The following is a 21,040-nucleotide window of genomic DNA, read 5'->3' on the forward strand; positions in this document are numbered from 1 at the left end:
ATGTCTGCTGCCATGGTAGCTGATGGATGGGTGCTTGACTGGATTATCGGGAGGGGCATCTCCTCCTGCGGACGTGACTCGCTGCTTAGGGGATTATGAAAGCCACTGAGTGGAGAGTCCAAAAATTATGCAGTATCGAAATATATACTTCCGATGATCGGAGGATGGCGGGGACCGAGGGGTTAGAAAGGTTATTTTACAAGGAGCAAATAGACACCCGAACCAGGCAAATCGGACACTGCGTTCAGGAGTTGTGGATTTTTACAATAATAAATATTTCGAGCTGTCAAATGGGGCCACCCAGCGTCTAAATTGTCCATTTGATACATTGTTGCAAGTTATAATTAATAGTTTCCTCAACTGGTTACATTTTAGTTTCGATTCCATTGTTCTCCCAGCAGGGAGCCTGTCAAAACCCACTTAGTGTTCAGTCAAGCGTGAAGGTGATGATTGAATCATAGTAGCTGACCTGAACGTTCCATTTTGCAGGCTGAGCTGAATGCATGCTCCTGATTGGCCGGCTTGCCGTTCATTGAGAAAATGGACGATACGAGGAGCGCTTGACAGGAGGCTTCTCGGAGGGTTTTCGGGGCGCAGATCGGAACATTTTGGGGATGCCCTTTATCGCGAGGGCTTGTGTGGTGCTGCGACTTATGTGAAGGGGTACCCGCTCATCGTCGGGGGGGGGAAAGGTAGAAAAGAGGCTTCCAGGTCCCGCATTTGGCAGCGCGGGAGTCCCGCGAGGAGGCTGCGCGGTGGGGGAAGGTGGTGGCTGGAATTTTTCCCTAACAGTCCCGCATTTGGAGATAAGATTTGTATCTGGTTCGCAGAACCACAAATCCTTTTCTCCACACCTACACCTTCGAGACTTGGTACTCACCTTCCCCACGCGCCTGGCTGGTCGTATTCAGGGAGAGCGGGCCGGTCATGGTTAGATGCCAACATCGGGTGCAGGCACGGTGGGTTGTCAAAAGCCAGCTGATCGGAGAGTATGATGAGCTGTCACACGGCTGTCAAAGTAGCAGGTAGTCACACTGGTGAACTGTCAAAGGTGGCCAACGAGGAGACAGGATGTGCTGTCAAATAGCTGTCAAACAGCTGTCAAAGTGGTGAGTCCGAAAATGTGGTGAACTGTCAAAAGGCTGTCAAACGGCAAGCAGTCAGAATAGGGCAAGCTGTCAAAGTGGTAAGTCCGAAAATGTGGAGAACTGTCAAAAGGCTGTCAAAAGCTGTCAATAGCGGCAAGTCCAAAACACGGAGAGCTGTCAAACAGCTGTCAAAGCTGTCAATAGCGGCAAGTCCAAAAACAAGCAGCAGGAACGATGCCTGAAGACTTGGGAACGGTGACACAGGGACTGGGGGCGGTAGACAGGATCTGGGGTACAACGAACAGGAACTGGGGTGCGACGAGCAGGAACTGGGGTGCGACGAGCAGGAACTGGGGTGCGACGAGCAGGAACTGGGGTGCGACGAACAGGAACTGGGGCGACGAACAGGAACTGGGGTGCGACGAACAGGAACTGGGGCGACGAGCAGGAACTGGGGTGCGACGAGCAGGAACTGGGGTGCGACGAGCAGGAACTGGGGTACGCGAACAGGAACTGGGGTGCGACGAACAGGAACTGGGGTGCGACGAACAGGAACTGGGGTGCGACGAGCAGGAACTGGGGTGCGACGAGCAGGAACTGGGGTGCGACGAGCAGGAACTGGGGTACGACGAACAGGAACTGGGTGCGACGAACAGGAACTGGGGTGCGACGACAGGAACTGGGGTGCGACGAGCAGGAACTGGGGTACGACGACAGGAACTGGGGTGCGATGCTGGGGTGCGGTGAACAGGAACTGGGGTGCGTTGCTGGGTGCGTTGCTGGGGTACGAGGAACAGGAACTGGGGTACGATGCTGGGGTGCGGTGCTGGGGCGGTGGGCTGTACCCCCGGGTATACGAGGGGTGGGAATTGAGCGCAGTCCAAAAGGGGAAGGGCTTCAAGGTTCCTGTTGGGGCTCTCCTTATGTTCTCAAGTCGGAAGGAGGGGCTTGAACGAATTGCGGGTCAGTTTGAGCTGGCAGAGGGGCACGGAAAGGATTTGGAGGGTGTGACTCTGCGGTTGGTTGGGCCACCGAGACCTGGGTGCCTTGGGGTGGCCAATTCCCTTGGGGATGAGGTGGCACCATTTGCTGGTTCTCATAGCCCTGGGCCCAAGGGGGGTGCGAAGGAAAGGTGGAGTATGGGGAGTTTCCTCTGGGGAATGGGTAAGAGTTGGTTTCAACCCATGGGCTCCCCGGGTATAAATATGGGCAGTTTCGTCTTAGGTGCCCTGGTTGAAAACACAGATGACAAAGGCCAGTGGATGGGCCCCAGGGTCGTGGCATGGATGGGCTTGCATTCAATCCTCCCCCTCTTTCTCGCCCCCTGCCTCCTCCCTGGCCGGGAACCCTGGAGCTGGGAAGCAAGGGGTTTCCATACTGAGGGCAAGCACTCCCTCTTCCTCTGTCCTGGTGTCCGTCCTTTTCTTTTCGTCTCGATTGTTAAAGACGGATTTTGCAATTGATAATATCTCACTAAAGGTTTTCCCGTCGTAACCCACTAGGAGATTCAAAGTTTTCCTTATGTCTGGTGTTGCTTGGTCCTTAAAGAAACCCTTTACTATTATCTCGTGGTGAGGATTTTCAGGGTCTATTCCACCCCACGTTTTTATGGCCGCCACCAACCGAGAATAATAGTCCGAAGGGTGTTCATTGGGTCCCTGTATTACAGTCTGGACCCTTGTCCAATTTATGGTGCGCTGTCCTGAAGCCTTGATACCATCTAGGATGGCCCTTTTAAACAGGTTCAGGCACCAGATACCATTTGGGGTATTATAGTCCCAGGCAGGGTTGGGTTCGCTCCGGAGGTCTCTAGGTGTTAAAGCCTCCACCCCTTGAGGTCTCCCTTCCTGGTAATTCTCCTGATTTAGGGCTTCTTCAGCCTTACTGAGGATGTCAGCCTTTTCAGCCTCATTGAATAGGGCATTTAAGAGTACGTGGACATCAGTCCAAGAAGGGTGATGGGAAGAGAAAATGGTAGCAATTTGCCGGTGACACTTGTCAGGGTCATCTCTTAGAGAGGGCATCGTGTTAGCCCAGTTAATCAGATCGGCAGTACGGAAGGGTTGATGGGCATAGATCATACGTGGGGCCCCATCCGGGACCGTCGGTGGTATGGGGAAAGCCCTCAGTGGCATCTGGAAGGAGGTCGCCTGGTGACTGTTTCCCCCATTGCTCTTGGTCTTTGCTTTGACGGACTGTCGGTGAACGGATGGGGGGTAGGCGCTATGGTCGCTGACAGGAGATGGAGTGGAGTCGGGATGCATAAGCACGCCGGGCAACACTACAGTCCCTTCCTGGCCGGCGGGGTGAACCAATGCCTGGCCATCCTGAGCCCTCGCTTGGTTATTGGGACTGGCATAGTTTTCAAGTCCCCGGGGCTGATTCTGCATCAGGATTTTATTCTGGGCTGAAGGAGCAGTTGGGGCTGGCCCGGGACGATTATAAGAACGTGCCGGGGCCTGATCCATGGAGTCCTCATTCAAAGGTTCCTCATAGGGGGGTGGCGCATGACCTTCCTTCGGTTTCTTAAGATCTTTTCTAGTGGTTTCAATCGTGGGCATCTGGAGCGACAGGGACGGCTTTAGAGTCTTAAGGACTTGATTCACAGTCTCGAAAGCCTTCAGATAATCAAGCTGACGAGGCTTTTCCTCCAGTAAGAGCTTCCTTAATGTATTTAGTTGATCCTGATGGAAGGATCCCTCCGGTGGCCAGCGGAGTTCAGATGGTACTCTTTCAGTAAAAGACGGCCAGGAATTCCTACAAAGATCTTGCAACTTCTGTCTAGACAAAGTCTCATGGTCCGGAACTATCTTCCAATGATCCATGACAAGCATGAGGGGAGAGTCGGGTTCCGGCTGGGTAAAAGAAGGCTTCCGTGAAGCCTTCTTCCCAGTGGAAGTGCGACCCTGCTTCGAAGCCTTGGCACCCATTGTTCCTTGGGGTTTTAAGAGGAACCTGGGTTTTGGAAAGGAGGGATGGGAAAGGTATCTTAGTAAGTCGGGTTTTCTCACAAAGGGAGTGGGACAGGGGGTTTCTTAACATAAACAAAGTACAGTACACGACGTTCCAATAATCTAGCCTGGTCCCTTGCGTTCACTAGTTCGGCTAGCGGGGCGGCTGACCAGGGGGATCTACTCTAAACTACCTCTTCCTTTCCTTTTTCTGGAGCTCCCTTTTCCTCTTCCTTTCTTTCTTCCGTTTCTTCTCATCTATTCCTATTCATCAACCCCCATTTCCACCCATTACAGGGTACCCCCACCTGGCAACCTCCTGCCTATCGTTAACAGCTAAGGAAGGGAGCCCTACTGGACGCCTGCCACAGCAGTGCCAGATCGGGCAGCCCTTTTGATAGGGTTAAACGGTCCGGAAAAACCTCCCTTGCGTTCGGAAGCGGGCTCACGCACGACCAGCGTGTTTTACATGGCCCGACCGGGGCGGCTGAGGTTTAAGATAGTGCAGAAAAGTCCTTTGCCCCTTGCGTTCGTTAGGATCTTTCACCTACTCGGGGCGGCTGGCAAAGTAGAAAAAAGCCCAGTCCCTTGCGTTCGTTAGACCAGCTAACGGGGCGGCTGACTGGGTATTGGAGAAAAAGAGATAGAGCTCAGGACTCCCCTTTCGAGTTGAGCAGCAGTCCACGGGACAGACTGAGAGACAGGCAAGAAATGATAGGCAAGAGAGCAGTAGATTGCGGTTGCCAGGCTTACCTCCCCCCTCCCCCCAATCACCAGTGCACTGGATTTATACTTACGCGTCTTCCACCGCGATCCGCTGGATCGTTGGAGACGAAGCCGGCTGAACTTTGCCTTTGCTCCCCGGTTGGCTCCCCTTGAGACCTGCAATTACCGCCCAGGATGGCCAGGGATCCGTCGAGTCTCCACGGGAGAAAAGGGTCCCGTTGCCGGCTGAAGGCTCGGTGGGGGTCCCCAGCCACCACGGGAGAACGCAGGTCCCGGGTTTCGGCACCAAGACTGTTACGGAAATTACCGGGTCGAGAAGGCTCAGCTCCCGGTCCTACGGAGGAAGCCCGTGGTTCGCTGCGGAGGCAATGGAGACCAGCCGGAGATTGGAGCAAAAGCAAAGGAGTTTATTGCGCAACAAGGTTCAGGAGGATCCGAACCCCGAACAAAGGGTGTCCTGGACTTTTAAAAGTTCCCGCGGTAGCCCAGAATACATAGCGAAATACATCACAGAAACGTCAGAGATGGGAGGAGAGAGAGGAGGTTACAGTAAGATTTGCATAGGGGAAAAACAAGTTTTGCATAACAGGAAGGATGGCAGGAACCGGTGAATGGATCTAGGGTGGGTGTAATACACATTGAAGGTTTCTTCTGCGTCAGGACAATAGAAAGCTCCTAGGAGGATGTCTGCTGCCATGGTAGCTGATGGATGGGTGCTTGACTGGATTATCGGGAGGGGGCATCTCCTCCTGCGGACGTGACTCGCTGCTTAGGGGATTATGAAAGCCACTGAGTGGAGAGTCCAAAAATTATGCAGTATCGAAATAATATACTTCCGATGATCGGAGGATGGCGGGGACCGAGGGGTTAGAAAGGTTATTTTACAAGGAGCAAATAGACACCCGAACCAGGCAAATCGGACACTGCGTTCAGGAGTTGTGGATTTTTACAATAATAAATATTTCGAGCTGTCAAAATGGGGCCACCCAGCGTCTAAATTGTCCATTTGATACATTGTTGCAAGTTATAATTAATAGTTTCCTCAACTGGTTACATTTTAGTTTCGATTCCATTGTTCTCCCAGCAGGGAGCCTGTCAAAACCCACTTAGTGTTCAGTCAAGCGTGAAGGTGATGATTGAATCATAGTAGCTGACCTGAACGTTCCATTTTGCAGGCTGAGCTGAATGCATGCTCCTGATTGGCCGGCTTGCCGTTCATTGAGAAAATGGACGATACGAGGAGCGCTTGACAGGAGGCTTCTCGGAGGGTTTTCGGGGCGCAGATCGGAACATTTTGGGGATGCCCTTTATCGCGAGGGCTTGTGTGGTGCTTGTGCGACTTATGTGAAGGGGTACCCGCTCATCGTCGGGGGGGGGAAAGGTAGAAAAGAGGCTTCCAGGTCCCGCATTTGGCAGCGCGGGAGTCCCGCGAGGAGGCTGCGCGGTGGGGGAAGGTGGTGGCTGGAATTTTTCCCTAACAGTGGAGAGTTTGGACCAAACGTGATCTACCTGGAGTAGGAACTGGCAAGCCACTCCAGTATCCCTGCCAAGAAAACTCCATGGACAAAGACAACAGGTGGAAAACTGCTAAGATTCTAGTTACAAGTAGGTAGTCGTACTTGTCTGCCATAGTCGAAACAAAATTTAAAATTTAAAATTCCTTCCAGTAGCACCTTAGAGACCAACTAAGTTTGTTCTTGCTATGAGCGCTCTAAGATGTGCCCCCTCCTTTCATTTCCGTAACACAAGGGAAGGAGCAGCTTAGCACGTCAGCCAAGAGGGGAACACCCGCCCTCGCCCCCGCAAGAAAACTTCTCTGACTGTGCGCAACGCAATGGCTTTTTCTGGGCTCCTGCTCTGGACTGGAGCCGAAAACGCAGAGGGGAGAGATGGGGGGAGCTGGATGCATACGGCTTGCCAAGGGTTAAAAGGAGCTGAGCTGGATTCCTAGAGAGGAAAGGAATTAAAAGTGTCACGGGGGGGGAAGGTCCTCCCCCCTCCCTTCCTGCATGAGTTGGAGGTTGTTTTCTGCTTTGCAAATGCTGCTTCGGCGGCGCCTTCTGCGCTCTGGTGAGTCTCCTCTCTCTCTCCCCGGAGGGGGCATTGGAGAGAAAAGGGGTTCCCTGAGGGTCCTCCCCCTCCTTCTCTGCAAAGCCAGGGCGGGGCTCGTTCCCAGGAGGTTTGCAGCTATAGACCCATCCCATGGATGCCTCCTTGAGCTCCTTGGAGAAATAAAGGGAGGGGGGTAATAACTATGCCCTGACTAAAGAGGGAACCCGACGCATAATCCATCCCGTCTTCACGGGCATCTCCACAGAGAGGGCATTGCAAGGATCCCCTCGGGTCCAGAGCCGGGGCTGATCCCCCCCCCCCCACGGGAGGCGCTGTGTTCAGTTGATCCATCTGGGCAACCCCCCCCCCCGGAGCAGACTTTCTTTCCTCTGTTGTTGTTGTTTAGTCTTCAGTCGTGTCCGACTCTTCGTGACTCCATGGACCAGAGCACCAGGCCCTCCTGTCTTCCACTGCCTCCCGCAGTTTGGTCAGACTCATGTTGGTAGCTTCGAGATCACCGTCCAACCATCTCTCCTCTGTCGTCCCCTTCTCCTTGTGCCCTCCATCTTTCTCAACATCAGGGTCTTTTCTAGGGAGTCTTCTCTTCTCATGAGGTGGCCAAAGTCTTGGAGCCTCAGCTTCAGGATCTGTCCTTCCAGTGAGCACTCAGGGCTGATTTCCTTCAGAATGGATAGGTTTGATCTTCTTGCAGTCCATGGGACTATCAAGAGTCTCCTCCAGCACCAGAATTCTACGATACGATATCTTTATTGTCATTATCCCATACAGAACAATGAAATGGAAAAATCTACATCAGACATGCAAAGCCGACAAGCCTACTGTCCTGACAAAGCCTATCGACTCATTCCCCATCCCATCTATGCATAATAATTAACCTCCTAAACTTTAATACCCTACCTGGTATCCCCTAAAAACTCTGATGCCCCACAACTAAATACAGATACTGTCTTAGAGACTGCCTTACGCTGCGTTTAAAACAAAATCGCTTTTGGATAAAAATTGTTTCTCAGGCGGCTAGTCCTGGTCTTTATAACCCTGTACCTTCTTCCAGAAGGCAGAAGCTGAAAGAGATCATTTCTGGGCTGCGCACTATCCTGCACTATCTCTGCAGCTTTCTTATAGCATCTGGAGGCATAGATTTGATCCAAGGTGGGAAGAGGGCACCCAATTTTTCTTTCTGCAGTCTTTACAACCCTGGACAGCATTTTTTTTCCCCTGACCGTGCAACTCCAAACCACACAGAGACCATAAGTTAATAATACACTCTCAACAGTACAATGGTAAAATGCCATCAACAGGTCCTTTGAGAGATTATTTTTCCGGAGGATTCTCAGAAAGTATAACCTCTTCTGTGCTGTCTTCATCAGGTCAATGCCGTTTTCTCCCCAGGTTAGGTCGGCAAGGTGATGTCTCTGCTTTTTAAAATGCTGTCTAGGTTTGTCATTGCTTTCCTCCCAAGAAGCAGGCGTCTTCTAATTTTGTGACTGCTGTCACCATCTGCAGTGATCATGGAACCCAAAAAGTGAAATCTCTCACTGCCTCCATTTCTTCCCCTTCTATTTGCCAGGAGGTGATGGGACCAGTGGCCATGATCTTAGTTTTTTTCATGTTGAGCTTCAGACCATATTTTGTGCTCTTCTCTTTCACCCTCATTAAAAGGTTCTTTAATTCCTCCTCACTTTCTGCCATCAAGGTTGTGTCATCAGCATATCTGAGGTTGTTGATATTTCTTCCGGCAATCTTAATTCCGGCTTGGGATTCATCCAGTCCAGCCTTTCGCATGATGAATTCAGCATATAAGTTAAATAAGCAGGGAGAAAATATACATCCTTGTCGTACTCCTTTCCCAATTTTGAATGAATCAGTTGTTCCATATCCAGTTCTAACTGTAGCTTCTTGTCCCACATAGAGATTTCTCAGGAGACAAATGAGGTGATCCGGCACTCCCATTTCTTTAAGAACTTGCCATAGTTTGCTGTGGTCAACACAGTCAAATGCTTTGCATAGTCAATGAAACAGAAGTAGATGTTTTTCTGGAACTCTCTAGCTTTCTCCATAATCCAGCACATGTTTGCAATTTGGTCTCTGGTTCCTCTGCCCCTTCAAAATCCAGCTTGCACTTCTGGGAGTTCTCAGTCCACATACTACTTAAGCCTGCCTTGTTGAATTTTAAGCATAACCTCACTGGCATGTGAAATAAGTGCAATCGTGTGGTAGTTGTGTGGTAGTTGTGCAGTAGTTCCTCTACCTGCTCCCAAAATCAAGCGCAGCTGCATTTGTTGGCCTGGACGTTGGCCCAGAGATGCATTTTAAATAAAAGGACACATTCTACTCATGTAAAAACACACTGATTCCCGGACTGTCAGAGGGCCGGATTGAGAAGGCGATTGGGCCGCATCCGGCCCATGGGCCTTAGGTTGCCTACCCCTGGCCTGGACGTTAGCAGCAGCAGTGGTAGGTTAATGGGGGGGGCTTCATGAAATGGATTAATGCACTGAATGGATTCTAGGCATTGACCTGATGAAAAGATCATAGCCTAGTTTGTGAAGCAGGAACAGAATGTTGGAAGGTAGCTGAATGTAAAAAGTATGTGTTTGTTTTTTTCTCTCGGGAAAATATTTGTAATGGGAAATGATAATATTGTTGTTATTATAACGCTTATTTTACCCTGATCCAGGCATCTGGCTGAACTGTTTGGCCCCTGAATGTGCTGCTTGGTTCTAGTCCACACATGGTTCTAGTCCACTCATAGGTTGCTTTACATAAGAAATAGGGGTCTAGAAATTCAAGTTATTGTTATAGCAGTGATGAATGTTTTAACCTGGGATTGCAACTACCGAGAAAGCCCTCTGCCTGGTCCCCTGTAACTTCACTCCTGAGCTGTAGAAGGTCTCTGGAGTCTGTAGCCAAGGGCCATGTTTTCATTCTGAGACATGGAGATTGTGGTGCTCACAGCCTGGACTGTGGTACAATTCAGCCCTGGTTCCTAGCCAGACTCATCCACACTTGTTCCTCATAATGTGTCAATTTTATAGTGAAAAAAATTGAATTTCCTTTGAAGGATTTGATAGTACCTTGAATTTGGATGGACAGAAAATGGCAGAAAGAAGAGTGTTTCCTTGGTGTCTTTTGCAGGTTTCCTGAGACCACAGATGGATGAGCAAGATCCAGCTGGCCCTAAAGCAGGAAGAGGCCATGCCATGGAAACTGGGAGCAGTGGGGGATTCTGGGAAACTCTGGGCAGAAGATCCTGGGTGAGGTAGACACTCTTTCCTCAGAGGTGCAGAGCCAGCAATTGAGACAGCTCTGCTCCCAGGAGGCCAAAGGACCCAGAGAGGTTTGCAGCCAACTCTACCAATTTTGGCACCAGTGGCTGAAGCCAGAAAGACACACGAAAGCTGAGATGCTGGACCTGGTGATCTTGGAGCAGTTCCTAGCTGTCCTTCCACTGGAAATGGAGAGCTGGGTGAGGGAATGTGGAGCAGAGACCAGTTCCCAGGCAGTGGCCCTGGCCGAAGGATTCCTCCTGAGTCAGGCAGAGGAGAGGAAGCAGGTGAGAGAGACTTTCCTCTGGATCCTCCCAAGGGCTCCAAACGGAGGGAGAAAATCCTAAAATACTGTACTAATTGCTCATCCGTTTTAAGGAAGCTTCCAAGGCAGGACCCATAAAATATTTGCCTCTACCTATCTTTGTTGCTCTTTCAGGAAAAGGATCTGGTTGCAGAAATGGGCTGCAATTCCTCTGAGGCAGAGAGGACTCTGTTGGACACCAGAGAGAGTTCACTAGGTAAGGAGGAAGGAATTTCTTCTCTGTTTGGTCTTTCTGTTGCTTTTGAAATTAATCTGTGAGTTCCTTCAATTTTGGGGAGGAAGAAATTTGGGCCCAAGAGCCCAAAAGAGCACAATAAAACTATGCAACTTGCATGGCCATCAAAATGTACACCTCAGAGAAGCATGCACTCCTGGCTTCCCACTTACCTTTGTCTCTCAGGTGAAAGAAGAATGTCAACCAGACCTCCTCACCCGTCTTTTCATGGTGGTGGAGAGGAAGCAGCAGCTGTTGAAGCAGATCAGGTAGGAGGAAGGAGCCTTGTGGGGAAAGAGGCTGAGGAGGGGGGCAGCCAGGGTGTCTCTGAGACTGAAGAAATCCCTCTCTCCGTCTTTGTTTTCGTCAAAGCTGGTCCAAACAAAGGCTGAAAGTGGCATTCAAGAAGGTCTATCTGCTGAAAATCAGGAACAGCCTCCTCACCTTAACTAACCTTCTGTATGTTGCTAGTATTATTTATCAGTACTTGCAGTTTTATATATATATTTATGATTGAGTGCTACAATGGGCTTCTAAGCAGTTGACGTATCATGGAAACAGTGGCCAAGATTACCCAACCACCACCACCCCAAAAAAACAGACCACGGGGAGAGGGGAGAGGACGTCCTTTCATTTTTGCCTCCTCATCTGACCCGTGAAGTTGACTTTAGGTCATTGTGAGGTTACCCCACTGCAAAACAGAGCATGGGGAAAGTACAGAGCGGATCCTCATTGCTGGCCTTTCCCCACCTGTAAACCAGGCCAAAACAGGGTCCCAGTGCCATTTCGGGGACCTTGATTGACCTCCATTTTGTCAAGGGGGAACCCCATAGCCAACAAACCCAACTAGTGGCTGAAGATTTTTAAGAAAGCCATCCCAGAAGCCCTCAAAGCTGCCAGTCAGCAGACAGTGTAATGTCTTACAAGGACTACACGATGAACCTCCACCTGAATACTACGACTGACTGGAAGCCGCCATGAAACATAGGCAGGCATTTAATCTGGAAAAGCTCCCAACATGAAGGCATTATAAAAGGGTTCTTTATGGACAAATCCATGTTTGACATCAGGAAAGCCCTAAATCCGCATATTGTTTATGAAGGGGAAAGCATTAGCGAGTTCTTTTCAATAGCCAAATCAGTGTTCCAACAGCTTACCTGTAGATGAGAGAAGGCAAAGGGGACCCCAGAAAGATCCAGGCAAAGTATTAGCCCGTAATCATTAAATTATTATGGTGCTGGAGGAGACTCTTGAGAGTCCCATGGACTGCAAGAAGATCAAACCTATCCATTCTCAAAGAAATCAGCCCTGAGTGCTCACTAGAAGGACAGATCCTGAAGTTGAGGCTCCAGTACTTTGGCCACCTCATGAGAAGAGAAGACTCCCTAGAAAAGACCCTGATGTGGGAAAGATGGAGGGCACAAGGAGAAGGGGACGACAGAGGATGAGATGGTTGGACAGTGTTCTCGAAGCTACTAACATGAGTTTGGCCAAACTGCGGGAGGCAGTGAAGGATAGGCGTGCCTGGCGTGCTCTGGTCCATGGGGTCACGAAGAGTCGGACACGACTGAACGACTGAACAACAACAACATTAAATGCTTAAGTTTGAAGGGATAGTGCAGGGGGCTGAGCAGGAAAGAGAGTTGAGAGGCCTCCCGCTTGTGCTGAAGAACAAGATTCGCCCTTGGTTGTGGGAGCTGGTAACTGTGCAATTCTTGAAGTCTGCCGCAGCAGTCAAATTAAAATACCTCAAAGACCTGCCCTTTCCTTGTTCCAAACATTGGACTCACATCCATGACGGAGGAATTTTGGCTTATGTTTATGGGCGGCATGGCCTTGGGATAGAAAAATAACAGGGCCAGCTTCAGCCAGCTGTACTCAGCTTCTCTGAAGGAATAACCCCAAAATCAGGAACCTTCTGCTCGTTTCCAGGCAGAATGGAAAAAGCTGACCAGCTAAAGAGTAGCCGTTTGCAGCTTGTAGCAGCTTATAGCCTGTGAGACCCAGACAAGTTTCCAGAACCTTCTTGAATCAATAGAATAGGAAAGATCTCTCCATATTAGACCAATATTTACTGCACCAAAAATAGCAAGCCTTGTCAGTATTAACACCTCCCTCTCACCTATCCACAAGACCTTGAATTCTACCGCAGATCCCTTATGGCTGGTGCAAGATCTAAGACTTGTGTACCAGTCCGTGATTCAAGGCACTCAGTGGTGCCTAACCCTCCGAGCGCCATCCCTGCAGGGACCAAGTGGTACAGCGTAGTGGACCTTTGCTCAGGATTTTTGAGTATCCCCATTGCAGTTAACACAACAAAGCAATGAACAGGCAGGAAAGAACAGCGCAATGTGTGTAGGTAATCTTTAGACTGCCTTAGAGGAGGACTTTTGTCTTTTTCCTTTCAGGGTCCAGTGTGCTTTGAAGATGTAGCTGTGCATTTCACAGAGGAGGAGTGGGCCTTGCTGGATCCTGACCAGAGCATTGCATAAGGAAGTCATGGAGGAGAATCATGGGAACGTGGCCTCCCTCGTAAGGCTCCCCAGTTGGATAATATCTGCTTTGAAATTCCATAGACATATATAAAACTGAAAAACCTGCCAGATGTGGAAGGAGCTGTGTAACAGAGCACAGGCCACTTTAAATGGAGGGGTATGGATTGTTTATTGTGAATTTCCTCCTCCAGTTATGCTTTTTTAAACCACGATCAGGCTGCTCAGAACTGCCCAGGCCTTCATAAATGTAGTTTTCAGAATATTTAGGGAAGTGAGAGTATCTGTGGATTTGTGTTTTTCCTTTTGCTTCTGTCTGCTTTTGGTTGACCAAACAGACTATGGACCTTGGAAATGGAGCAACAAACAGGTGACGGACACTAGAGATGCAGGAAATTCCATGATTGGGCCAAACAAAATCCATTCAGAAAGGAACCGGGCTATGCATCTCAGGTTCCCTCAAATACGTCCGTGAATGCCAGACAACAAAGGCAGTGAACCGTGCAGTTAGACCTCGTGCCTACCCCCTTCAATTCTTCCACTATCACAAGAGTAAATAGCATTGTCCAATCATTTGAGATTCCATTTATTTCTGAGGTTCTAATCCATTTCTCTGTTCACCGCAGGTGGTGATGAATTGGAAATGAAGAACAGGGGAGACCAGCACAAAATCCACACAGTGGAGAAACCATATAAATATTTGGAGTATGAAGAGAGCTCTGTCACCCTTTCCACTTCCTATCAAAGAAATATTATTGGAATGAAACCCTATCAATGTTGGAATGTGGAAAGAGATTCAGTCAGAGCTCCAATCTCACTTCCCACCGAAGAATTCATACAGGGGAGAAACCGTATCAGTGCTTGGAATGTGGAAAGAGATTCAATCAGAGCTCTAATCTCACTTCCCACCAAAGAATTCATACAGGGGAGAAACCGTATCAGTGCTTGGAATGTGGAAAGAGCTTTAGTCACCTCTGGTCTCACTTCCCATCAAAGAATTCATACCAGGGAGAAACCATTTCATTGCTTGGAATGTGGAAAGAGCTTCAGAAAAAGCATCCATCTCACGTTCCATCTAAGAATTCATACAGGGCAGAAAGCATATCAGTGCTTTGATTGTGGAAAGAGCTTCAGTAGAAAGAATCATCTGACTATCCATCAAAGAATTCATACAGGGGAGAAACTTTATCAATGCTCTGAATGTGAAAAAAGCTTTATTCACAGGGTCAGTCTCACTTCCCATCAAAGAATTCATACAGGGGAGAAACCCTATCATTGTTTGGAATGTGGAAAGATCTTCAGTCATAGCGGCTCTCTCAGTTTACATCAAAGAAGTCATACAGGGCAGAAGCCATATCTGTGCTTAAAATGTGGAAAGAGATTTGATCGGAGCTCCACTCTCACCAACCATCAATTAACTCATACAGGGGAGAAATCATATCAGTGCTTGGAATGTGGAAAGAGCTTCACCCAGAAGGGAAGTCTCACTGCCCATCAGAGAATTCATACATTGGAGAAACCATTTCAGTGTCAAGAGTGTGGAAAGAGCTTCAGTTGGAAGGAAAGTCTCACTTCCCATCAAAGAATCCATACAGGGGAGAAACCTTATCACTGTTTGGAATGTGGAAAGAAATTCAATCATAGCTCCAATCTTGCTTCCCATCAGAGAATTCATACATTAGAGAAACCCTATCAGTGCTTGGAATGTGGAAAGAACTTCAACAGGAAGTACAGTCTCACTTCCCATCAAAGAATTCATACAGAGGAGAACCATATCTGTGCTTTGATTGTGGAAAGAGCTTCAGTAGAAAGAATCATCTGACTATCCATCAAAGAATTCATAAAGGGGAAAACCCTATCAATGCTATGAATGTGGAAAAAGCTTCATTCACATCATCAGTCTCACTTCCCATCAAAGAATTCATACAGGGGAAAAGCCATATCAGTGCTTAGAATGTGGAAAAAGATTCAGTCAGCGCTCCAATCTCACTTCCCATCAAAGAATCCATGCAGGGGAGAAATCATATCAGTGCTTGAAATGTGGAAAGAGCTTCACCCGGAAGCAAAGTCTCACTGCCCATCAGAGAATTCATACAGGGGAGAAACCTATCAATGTTTGGAATGTGGAAAGAACTTCAGTCATAGCTGGAATCTGGCTTCCATCAAAGAATCCATGCCGGGGAGAAATTGTATCAGTGCTTGGAATGTGGAAAGAGCTTCAGTCGAAAGGACCATCTCACTTCCCATCAAAGAATCCATACAGGGGAGAAACCCTATCAGTGTCTGGAATGTGGAAAGTGTTTCATTCGGAAGGACCATCTCACTTGCCATCAAAGAATCCATACAGTGAGAAACCATAACAGCTTGGAATTTGGAAAGACTTCAGAAGACCAAGCCCACTTTCCACCCAAGAACTCTCAGCAGGGAGAATAGTTGAATTGCAGATAATAGTGTTGGAAGGACTCTGTGGGTCATCTAATCTAACCCATGCATTGCAGGAAGCTCACTAAAACATCCATGACCAGGGCTAATATTTTTCAACTGGAGCTCACCAGAGCTCTGTTCTGGCTCCTCTCAGGTGGGTGCATTGCCATTCTAGGAGAACAACGGAGAAGTTAATGGTGTGTTCTGGCACCTCTTTTTCTATAGCACTGCCTGTGACAGGTGGTCTTTTAGCATCTGCTGAAAAACCTCCCATCAAGAACAGTCCAGCACCTTCTGATGAAGTCTGTTCTACATTGCTACTCTTACTGTTAAGAAAGTTATGCCTGCAATTCAGCTGGAATCTCTTTCCTGTAACTTGGAAGTCAATGGCTTCCATCCTAACATCTGCTGCAGGAAAACCAGCTTGCTCCATCTTCCATGGCACAGCCCTTTAGCTTTTAGAAGATGGCTCTCATATCTCCTCTTAGTCTCCTTTTCCATGATAAACACCCCCAACCCCTTCACCTTTCCTCATAAGGCTTGGTAATAATAATAATATAATATAATAATAATAATAATAACCCCTGGCTGGGTTTCCCCAGCCACTCTGGGCGGCTTCCAACAAATATTAAAATACAATAATGCTTAATACAATACAATAATGGAATAATTAAAATACAATAATTCTAGACCCTTGATCCTCTTGGCCCCCCAACATTGTACAACCTCCAGATTCTCAATATCCTCCTTAAATTGTGCTGCCCATCAATGAACACAGAACTCGACGTGTGGTCTGATGAAGGCAGAATAGAGGGGTAATGTGACTTCCCTTGACCTGGACACTACACTGTTGATTAAGCCTAGAATAGCATTAGCTTGCTTTTTTTGCTGCTTCTGCTGCTGCAGCAACAGCAGCAGCAGCAGCAGCATCACACCGTTGACTAATATTAAGCTTTTGGTCTACTAAAGACCCCCAGATCCTTTTCACATAGAATCATAGAGTTGGAAGAGACAACAAGGGCCATCCAGTCCAACCCCCTGCCAAGCAGGAAACACCATCAAAGCATTCCTGACAGATGGCTGTCAAGCCACCGCTTAAAGACCTCCAAAGAAGGAGACTCCACCACACTCCTTGGTAGCAAATTCCACTGCCGAACAGTTCTCACTGTCAGGAAGTTCTTCCTAATGTTTAGGTGGAATCTTCTTTCTTGTAGTTTGAATCCATTGCTCTGTGTCCGCTTCTCTGGAGCAGCAGAAAACAACCTTTCCTCCTCTATATGACATCCTTTTATATATTTGAACATGGCTATCATATCACCCCTTAACCTTCTCTTTCCAGGCGAAACATACCCAGCTCCCTAAGCCTTCCTCATAAGGCATGTTTCCAGGCCTTTGACTATTTTGGTTGCCCTCTTCTGGATACGTTCCAGCTTGTCAGTATCCTTCTTGAACTGTGGTGCCCAGAACCGGACACAGTATTCCAGGTGAGGTCTGACCAGAGCAGAATATAGTGTACTATTACACATGAGCTACTAATAAGCAAGTGTCCCCCATCTCATACTGGTGCATTTGGTTCTTCCTGCCTAAGTGCAGAACCTTACACTTGTCCCTGTGGCGATTCATTTGGTTAGTCTGTGTTCAGTTCTCTGAGCTGTTAAGGTCATTTTGAATTCTGATTCTCTCTTCTGCGGCATTAGCTAGCAATCCCAGTTTGGTGAGCACCCCCCCCCTCAATTCCAGCATGTATAAAGATGCTGAACAACAACAGGCCCCAGCCAGAACCCTGTGGTCCCCCCACTTGTCACTTTTTTCCAGGATGATGAGGAACCACGAATGAGTACTCTTCCAGTTCGGTCAGTCAATCCACCTGAGAGTTTCCTCATTCAGAATAGATTTTACCAGCTTTTCTGCAAGAATATCACATCGGACATGGCCAATAGCTTTACTGAAGTCAGGGTCTATAGCGCTCCCCTGATCCACCAAACTTGCAACTATCAGCAAAAGAAATGAGATTCGTCTGGCATGACTTGTTCTTGAGAAACCCATGCTGGGTCTTAGAAGTCAAAGCATCCTTTTCTAACTGCTCACTGTTGAATTATCTGCTCTCGGACCTTCCCTGGTATCGATGTCAAGCTCACTGGTTGGTAGTTAACTGGGTGTCTTCTTACCCCTTTTTGAGAATGGGGACATTAGCCCACCTCTGGTCTGAAGAAACGCACCTGTTCTCCAATGTTTCTCAAAGATCATAGACAAAACTCTGAAATTATATCAGGAAGCTCATTGCCTGCTCTTAGTTGCAGCTCCTCAGGCCCTGGAGATGTGAATTCATTTAATAGCTAGGAGTTCCCTTACTACTCTTTCCTCTCTTGGCTGCAGCTCCTCCTTGCATCCTTATTCTATCATCACCAGGCTGGGAAGCTTTTTAATTTTGGGTGAAGAAGACAGAGGAAAAGTAGGTGTTGAGTTGTTCCACCTTTTATCTGTCACCCAAGAGCATTTGTCTGTCTTCTCCACCAGAGGACCCTACCACTTGCTTGTTCTTCCTTCCTCTGGACATATATTAACTTCTCTTGTAAGCCGGAGCTCATTCTGAGCTTTAATCCCCCTGACATTCACCCTGTTGGCTACTTGTGTGTCCTTTCTCCATTTCTTATACATGCCCTTCTTAAATCTGAGTTCATCTGTCAGATTCCTCTGCAGCCACATGGTTTCCTTCGATGCCTCCCTCTTCTCTCTCTCCGCTGGAATTGTCCTGCATTTGGGTTTTCCAATATTCTCCTTTGAGAAACTCCCCTCCATCTGGACTCCCTTCTCTTTCAGTATTGGCATCTCACCCGTACTAATGCCTTAACTTTTTGAAATTGGCCTTCTTCAAGTGCAGAGTGCATATCGGACTACACTCAGATTTCCCTTTCCTCTGTATCATGTAACCCAGGAGAACATGCTCACTTCCTCCCAAGTTTCTGAGCACTTCCACTTTGTTGATCAGTTCCTCTCTGTTGGTGAGGGCCCGGTCCAATATAGATTATACACCTTTAGGTGCCAGGCAAAATCATTCCTTTTAAACCAGGCCTTTGGTTGAGCTGGGATTTCGACTGTGTTGTCACCAATATGCTGATGACACTCAGCTCTATCTGCTGATGGACATCCGCCCTGACTCGGCCCCGGACACACTGACCAGATGCTTGGAGGCTGTGGCTGGATGGCTTCTTGGGAGCCGATTGTGGGCACCTTCAATATTGTATGGAGGGGAACCTGTGCTCTGTGGTGGTTTTATTTGGTGTTGCCTCCTTGCAAGAAGCATTGGACCAGACAGAGGGAACCCAGAGGGATTCCAGCTGAAGTGAGCCCAAGGCCTGCTACCTGTGTGTGGAGGGTGTTGCAGGGATGCCTTTGATCCAGGGCATCCTTCAGGAAGGGCAGGAAGTCCAGTACCTGTCCTGCTAGAGGAATCTGCCTTCTTTCTACCTGCCCACTCCGAGGGAGGCGTGCCAGGTGAATTTGTGGATGTGCTGGGTGGGCTGTCCGTGAGAATATCGGGTGGCAGGTGGACAGTCAGTCAATCCTAATTCCCTTAGGACCCAGGAGTCTGGAGGGTGGACCTCTCCCTGTGGCAGCAGGTCCCTCCGGTAGGGCAGAGGCTGAGGGTCTGCCCCGGTTAGGGCCATGAGTTCTGCAGACCCTCCTTGGGAGCTGCTACCAATGATCTTTCCCTAGTGTAGATCACCTTGCAGTTCCCAGAAGAATACGCTTTGCCCATAGAGTCCATTGCTTTCTCCTATCGTCTTCCGCTCTTAGCACTTCACACATTAATCATTTTATATATGTGGCTCTTCACTTAATTCTCTTCTCTTCCACTCATGCAAGAGCTTGGCTGCTAGATGTGGCCAAAGGTCCATCTAGTCCAGCATCATCTTCTCACAGGGACCAGGCCAGATGCCTGTGGGAAGCTGTTACGAAAAAATCTGGGTGCAGGTTTAATCCGCTATGCAGCTGGTCGGGGTGTCACTCCCCACAGGTCTCTCCTGGTCAGCAAAGGAATCTCCAGCCAAGCCAAAGAAGCAAATCAGTGGTCAGTAGAGCTGATCTTTATTGTTGCAACAAGGTTCAAATGCACATGGAGTGGGAACCTGAGCATGGGCTTACATGGCCTTTATAAAGACCCCCCCACTTCCATACTATATTTCCAGATACATCACCGATAAATCACCAAGAAGGAGGGGGTCTTGCACAGTAACACCGAGTCACTATTCATCCCTGTTATCAGATTCAGTCCAGAAACCTTCTAACTACCCACCACCAAGAGAACAATAAAACTATTTATACCTATCTTGCTTCCGGGCTTTCCGGAAGATGGACCTTTGTGAACACCTGGCTTCTGAAAACTCCATTCAAGGATATCTGTCGGTCAATTATGCTCTTTTCCTTGGGAGGTGTAAGTGACATGATGCCTAATGGAGTCAGGGGGATCACTAGGTCCTCCTCTTCCAGAGGAATCATTTGCCATTGGAAACAAGGAAATGGGCCAAACCGTTGAATTTTGGAGGTTATTTGATTCTATATTGGATAGGTCAGTACAATTCATGGTAACCACTTATTGCTACCGTTTTATAGACTACTTTCCGAGTTTCTTGCTGGTGGCTGTGTCAATGGTTCTTGTCCTGGCCTTAGTTAGAGGGTGTGGTGGGGACTTTGGATTTTGGGGGAGTCGTTTAAACTGCCCACCCCCCATTCCTGGTTTTAAAAGAAGCCCACGAGGAGAATTTGAGTGCGAGTTCTCCCACAGCTTCCAAAAACTGACATTCAGAAGCTTGGTGCCTTGGGCTGCGGAGGTTGAGACTTGTACATTGAGCATTTCTGCAGATTTGTTTCCACAAAGCTTGCAAGGAAGTCACCAGACCCTCCCAAGTGTCCCTTTCTTCCAGGGATGTCCTGATTTAGAGAAGCCGTCCCGGTCTCTAATTTTTTTCCTTTGGGTGTGTCATAGGAGAAAACCATGGACAGAGAGGGGAGTTAGAGAAATCACTCTGCCTATAACTATGTTTGGCTCACAGTCTCCATTTATGTGCTACTAGAAGGTAAAAGACTGTGCTTGAGAACTGAAGAATTTATCTGATACAGTTCCTAAATGCATCTTGATAGATATATCCGAATCTTGATAAATGTATCTTTCCCTGTATCGCTATATGTATTCTATAATGTAGCCAATGATTTGTATCAAAATGTATTATGTATTTGAGTGTATCCTTTTTGTATCTTTTAAAGAAGTGTTTTCCTTGTATTAGAAAATGTAGCTAGAAGAATGAATTCTATATATTTTTGCTTGCTTTTATCCTGATATGCCAATATTCCCATCGTCTGTCGTTAACAAGTTGTCAAATTACTTTCCATCGCCACAGCGCCACCTACTGGGTCTACAAATGACACCATTAATACACACAAAATTGTAACTAAAAGACCAGTTATATGATAAAAGTAGGC

The 21,040-nt window shown here is 48.0% G+C and overlaps 1 long non-coding RNA gene across 1 annotated transcript; it reads left to right on the top strand.

Annotated features, from left to right (window-relative positions):
* The first annotated feature begins 10,354 nt into the window (after window positions 1-10,354).
* Window positions 10,355-13,089, top strand: LOC117058275. Its single transcript, XR_004427850.1, has 4 exons — window positions 10,355-10,391; window positions 10,544-10,625; window positions 10,830-10,912; window positions 13,052-13,089. It is a non-coding gene; the product is annotated as an uncharacterized LOC117058275 (long non-coding RNA).
* The last annotated feature ends 7,951 nt before the right edge of the window (window positions 13,090-21,040 follow it).

The sequence above is a fragment of the Lacerta agilis genome, chromosome 14 (assembly GCF_009819535.1).
Source record: "Lacerta agilis isolate rLacAgi1 chromosome 14, rLacAgi1.pri, whole genome shotgun sequence".
Lineage (NCBI taxonomy): Eukaryota > Metazoa > Chordata > Lepidosauria > Squamata > Lacertidae > Lacerta > Lacerta agilis.